At 46.9% G+C, this 6000-nt stretch overlaps 1 protein-coding gene across 24 annotated transcripts in view; it reads left to right on the top strand.

Annotated features, from left to right (window-relative positions):
* Positions 1 to 6000, top strand: part of camk2g2 (calcium/calmodulin-dependent protein kinase (CaM kinase) II gamma 2) — a 41309-nt gene that overhangs the window by 13891 nt on the left and 21418 nt on the right. The gene's annotated exons all lie outside the window — the stretch shown is intronic.

Genomic DNA, 6000 nt, shown 5'->3' with positions numbered 1-6000 from the left:
TGATTTGGGATGGAGGTGGGAGTGGTGCGGCAGGGTGCGTTTGACGGGATCGGAGAGGAAAGCCTCGGCGTCGTCCGGCAGCGCTCGTCTCCGTCTCTTCCCGTTTTCCCCCCCGTTGGAAGTGTCCGTCTGTCCATGTGTCTCACCGTCTGCTGCGTGGGTCTCTCACTTTCTGTCTCATTGTGTCTCCCCGCAGGGTGATGCAGGGCGGGTTGGGTCAGTGTGATTCAGAGCCGTAAGCCGGCGGAGGATTGCCTCTATTTTTAGTGCAGTCTGCTCGGGGTCCTCGCTGACTCCAAGTCTCTGTCTGCTTTCCTGCTGCTGCCATTCATCTATCTCATATCAGCCCGTGTCTTTCTCCAACCCTTAGATGAAACAACAAACAAACAAAAAAACAAACATCAGTTTCCAGCAAACAGTGCCAGACGAGCAGAGACAGGAACATATATGGGCACAGACGCCTGTCATGTTCTCAGTTCTTCCATTTTCAGCCTCTCTGTTTTTTTGCAGTGAAGATGACTTTGTTTGCACATAAAAAGTTCATATCCAATGAATGAATATGAAATGCGAGGACAGGTTTTGGTGGACACAGGCAAATTTTATGAGTCGTGTTAAAAATTGAACACTTTCTGAACCTTTTGGAAGACTTGCAGAATGTAACTTCCTAAATGTGTCTCTCTAAATGTGCAACGAAACGTTTCATTTCTAATTATATTGGCATATTGGGAGGATATGAGGTATGGCTCATCCATCCACGCTCATCCAGGGTGTGGTTGCGAAGTCGGATCGACCTCCTTCGCCAATGGTCTTTCATCACAAATGGCTATTGAAGCGTTTTAGCGCTCTTGTCTGTGGCCACGCCCAGTTTAATGGCCTCTGTTTGTCTGCAAAGGATCCAGAGTGGTTTGGTGAGACTGAGGTGTCTCTTTGATATCTAATATCTAATGGCTGCGGCTCAATGGGAAAAGAAGTGCATCGTAACACTGATAACACACACACATCAACCACATACAACATCACACACATTGTATGTATGGACGGAAATAAGGCGGCTAGAAGGTAAAAACCATGGACTTCTCTCCATTTTATTGTCAGTGGCTGTTAATAGGTTATATCCAAACGTTTACTGCTGTAGTGATGCAGTTGAATAGAATAGAATAAAACTTTATTGATCTCCTAAGGGGTAGCAATAGAACACAAGACAGAACAGTGTGAATGTCTGTGAGCCAGTAGCATCAACCAGCAGGAAAATATAAGTATAATAAGAAAGATAAAAACTTCATAATAAATAGGATAAAAGAATGTTCACTCCTCCGTATGACAGACCGGCGCCCCCGCTGGCCAAAGTATTGAACATCCACTGAGCAGATCAGGCTGCAACCAGACCGCTGCTGTTCAGTGACTTTGTGCTTTACCTGTCTGGTGATTTTACTTTCTGTCATTAAAACCTGTCCTGTGTGTGTGTGTGTGTGTGTGTGTGTGTGTGTGTGTGTGTGTGTGTGTGTGTGTGTGTGTGTGTGTGTGTCTGATCGGTGACTCCTCACATTCGCATTCCCGCTGTGCTCAGGGTGCAGGTTGCCAGGTTGGTTCCCATCAGTGGGTAAAGAATGCCTCATGGCAACCGCGGCCTTTTGTTGACTCGGCTCCATCTCCAAACGCTTCCCTCCAGGAACTGGTGGGAGTTTGACAGAGTCGCGGACCGACGCGGCGAGGACGCCGACCATCCTCCAGTCCTTCCACCTACAACTGTTTTTTTTTTTTTGTTGTTTGTTTTTTCTTATTCTTCCTTCAGATCAACTCAGAAGCTGCGGCTCAAGAGTCATTAGAATTACGCAAAACCTAAACGTGGCAATAGAAACTGGTGGTGGAAACGGCTGAGCTTGCAAAAACCTCTCAAATGTGGCTGAACGGTTTTGACGCTCTCTTGAGGAGGTTTTGCACACGTATCCATATCGAGGTGTATCGCAAAAGTGCCATGGAGACGCTTTTTTTCACATTTACACATGGAAACAACACAGATTCACACAAGAAATTTTGTGCCTCCATCCTCCTCAACGTGAGGTCTCATGGCACCAGGAGTTCGTCTCCTGCGCTTCGCACCATTCAATGGAAACACCTGCAAATCGCAATTGTACTTTGTCAAAATGTTTAGAAATATTGCTTTCATTTTGCGTCAAACTCTCATGGAAACGCAGCTAGTGAGCACCAGCAGACTTTCTTCAAAGGGCTTTGAGGAAATGTACTGTACGCGTGGGCCAAGCGGAGGCCCGGTGCAGTTTGATGGAGGAACCCCAGTGTGTTGGCGGAACATAAACACCAAATTCAGCAACAAAATCTGCCGACGGCGCGGAGCAAAAAAAAAAAAAAAAAAAAAATGCCTGCGCCGTGACCACTTGTCACAAAAAAACCCCCCGAAAGTTTACCACTTAAAGTGCTTCAGCTGCTTTTTATTTTGTTGCTTTTTTTTTTCTTTTCTTTTTTTCTTTTGCTCTTGTGTTTGAGCTCTCCGATTGGTTCCTATTGAAAAGGAGAGTGCGTCTCTTCTCCTGCCCGGCAGAAGTTATTGATGTACACTGTTGATGGATCCGGATCCCTTTTCCTTTTTTTCTTTTTTCAAGAGTGGATGTGTGCTTGAAAGACGCCATCCATCCATCCATCCATCCATCCATCCATCCATCCATCCAGCCATCCGTCCATTCAGTTATCTCCTGCCATTGTCTGCTCTGAGCCTCCAGATGAGGCGGTAATAGCGGCAGGGCCGGGGTGGAGATAAATTATTATGATGATGAGGCGCGCCGTCACTCATCACTCAATCCAATTGGGCTAAGTGCTGCGTGTTGTTTATTTCAGAGAAAGACGCCATGGTTCCGCACAGCCTCTCCCCCTCTGGGGAGCTGGCGGGGGAGATGTGTGAGTGTTTTTGTTTGTGGGTGGGGTAAATGGTGCAGGCAGCTCATAGATTTCACTTTGCGAAATTGATCCGGCAGTCAAAACTAAAGGAAAGTTGCTAAAACACTGCTGGAATACATTTCATGGATGCAGCGAGACCACTTTTTCACGGAACCAGAAGAGCACGAGCGCTTGCATTTCAGTACCCATCGATGCCGAGTATTTAATAAAGCCATTACGCACTGTAGAATTACTTTTATTATTTCTTATTTTTCCACAGCTCTTCTGTTGTCAGAACAACAACATTCTTCAGTTGTTTTTCGACAACAGATTTTGCTGCAGTACATAACATACCACATACATTTAACAAAATTGTCATATGTACAGTATACATATACAACTGGTATCGGTGTCGTGGTATCGGCACGTATTTTACGTAGAGTACTCAACCCAGGTAATAATGATAATAATAATAGCTAGCGCTTTTTGGAAACTAAAATTCGGGAATTAAAATAATAAAACCAGGACATACAATCATAACTACAAAATAAATCAGATTGTAGAGGTGCATTAAATTACAGGAATCAAACAAATTTTAAAGAAATTGAAGACAATGACGTGTATGACAATTAATCAGACGTTAAAGCAGTGCTAAAAAGAAGGATTTTGAGATAGGATTTGAAGGTGGGTATCGGTACCGATACCTGATACCGGTGTCGGCACCGCTGCATGCCTAATATATTTCTTCAAACGACAACGCACGGATGCAATGTTTCCCTTTCCCCTCAGTTTAGCACATTGACACTGAGACGCTTCATCTGGTGGCGGCGCTGCCGTTTGCAGCCGGTCTGTGCCGCACTGGGCAGGAACGGCAGGTGTCAAACCCAAACACGTTCCCGCACCAGGCGTTTTCCACACACCTTGTCCTCCTCCAGGGTTCGCTGCTCTTATTTCTCGAGCGTCTGTCTGGCTTGCAGTCTGGTTTCTAGTTTCCGCAGCCGGCTGCCAAGGCTGTCTGACTGCTATCAGAAGAAAAAATAAAGCCTTCATCTCAGGTCAGCACAAATATGCCTATTTTTGTAGGCTGAGCCAACTTCTAAGAATACGAGCAGCCAAAATAGCCCGATATGGCTGCGAGAGGAGGGATGTGGAATGTCTGCAGAATGCTTTGATTTCTCCTCCTCCTCCTCTTCCTCCTCCTCCTCTGAGCACGCTGGTCAACTTGAAGTCCGCCATTCCTGGCTTTGTCGGGCAGGCGGTCTAAAAGCGGCGGTTGATTGGCTTAGCCCGGCAGGTCAACTTCCCTTTTAATCTCTCAGTGTGTTTTCCTCCATGAGCTGTTGGCACATTTGATTTTTGTACTCCGTGAATAGCCCGGCACGCTAAATGTGAATGCTTTTGTGTGTGTGTGTGTGTGTGTGTGTGTGTGTGTGTGTGTGTGTGTGTGTGTGTGTGTGTGTGTGTGTGTGTGTTTGTGTGTGTGTGTGTGTGTGTGTGTGTGTGTGTGTGTGTGTGTGTGTGTGTGTGTGTGTTTTCAGTATAACCCCTCTGATAAATAGCCCATGGGAAGTGATTGGAATGTCTTGGAAGTGGTGAGAATCAAAGTGGATCTGTCACTTTTATCAGTGCCAGTTGCACCAGACAGAAAAGTCTGTGTGCTGTTGGTGCAAGGAGGCAACACGTGAGCCGTGTGGACCACTGGAGGCCACAGTGGAGGTCAAGCAAACCTGTTCCCCATTGTTATCTGCTGCAGAAGAATGGCTGACGCACACACACAGACCGTTTTGGAAGTCGTTGGATTTGTGGGTGACGTCACAAACTCCAAATCACATCGGAGTCTTTAAAAACGTGTTGAGCATAAACATTGTTTCCACACTGGAAACAGCCCCTGACAGGCCCCTCACGGTTTCCTGAAAAGGAAGGAAGCAAGTCGTTCCCCACCCCCCGACCCCTATCCACACACCCCGCCCTCAATCACTTTTCCTGGCGGTGTTTTCCCAGTCCGGTCACCTTCTCCAACACCTTAAACACCTCCAGTCAGATTAGCAGGGACGCTCACGGAGGAAGTCACTGGGGTCTGGGCCCATGCACACTCCACACAGAAAGGTCACAGAACTCAACCTGCGACCTTCTTGCTGTGTCGCCCTGTTGATATCACCAAGATGATGTGAGACTACCATTTTTATCTTGCTTATTATGTTTTAAGTCGTTGAAACAATGAAGGGCGATGCTTAAAGGTCAAAGGTCCTTCAGTAGCCTTGACTGCAGCCACAGCCAGTGTTGACTCACTCATTGACTCGGGCCTGGGACGGTGCTGAGGATTAAGGCTGTCCAACACCCCGCCTTGTCTGTCACGCACACGGCCCATCTGTCCCCTGAAGCCCAGCAGCTGGTGGGCGGCGCCGTGTCCGCTCTGAACTTGACCTTTTACACCCTGAAACTGGAAATACCAGCTCCTACAGTCCCACAGAGGAGGGAGGGGGCACGCATACTCTCCCCCTCACACATACACACACACACACACACACACACACACACACGGACATCCTCACTTTGCCATTAAAATCATCAACTGGACACTGATCATATTAAGGCCAAACCCACAAGACTAATTGTGCTAAGTGCGGAAAGCTGGTGCTGCCGGTCGCTTTGTGAGTGTGTCTGCATCCTCAATTTTGCCGCCCAAGGGTCCACATTCACAGCCTCTTATTCATTCAGAGGTCGGCTCTGGTTCTGCTTTTGTCTTTGGCTTGGTTCTGCCTTTTTCTCGCGCCCCATCTTTGGTGAAAGTAGTAAGTTGCAGTGCTGGAGATTGGTCTCAGTCTCCAGACCACTTTTTAAGGGTCTCGGCCTCATCTTGGACTCTGAGGTATTTTTACTGGGTCTGGTCTCGGTCTCGGACTGGACGGACTGGGGATTTTTGATCCGGACCAGTCGAGACTCAGCCAACACTGTAATAACACGATAATAATAGAAAAGAATCCAGCTGCTGCTGTTTTTGCACTCTATTTGTGACACCCTGCTGTGTTTTTTAGTTGTTGTTGTTGTTGTTGTTGTTTTTTGAAAATGGTTCAAAATAGTTTGATATAGAAAATGATTAATAGACACCTT

This window comes from Nelusetta ayraudi, unplaced genomic scaffold (genome assembly GCF_046127955.1).
Source record: "Nelusetta ayraudi isolate G7.1 ecotype Tasmania unplaced genomic scaffold, CSIRO-AGI_Nayr_v1 ptg000089l, whole genome shotgun sequence".
Lineage (NCBI taxonomy): Eukaryota > Metazoa > Chordata > Actinopteri > Tetraodontiformes > Monacanthidae > Nelusetta > Nelusetta ayraudi.
The sequence above is the reverse complement of the archived record's forward strand: the minus strand, read 5'-3'. Positions and strand labels throughout refer to the sequence as shown.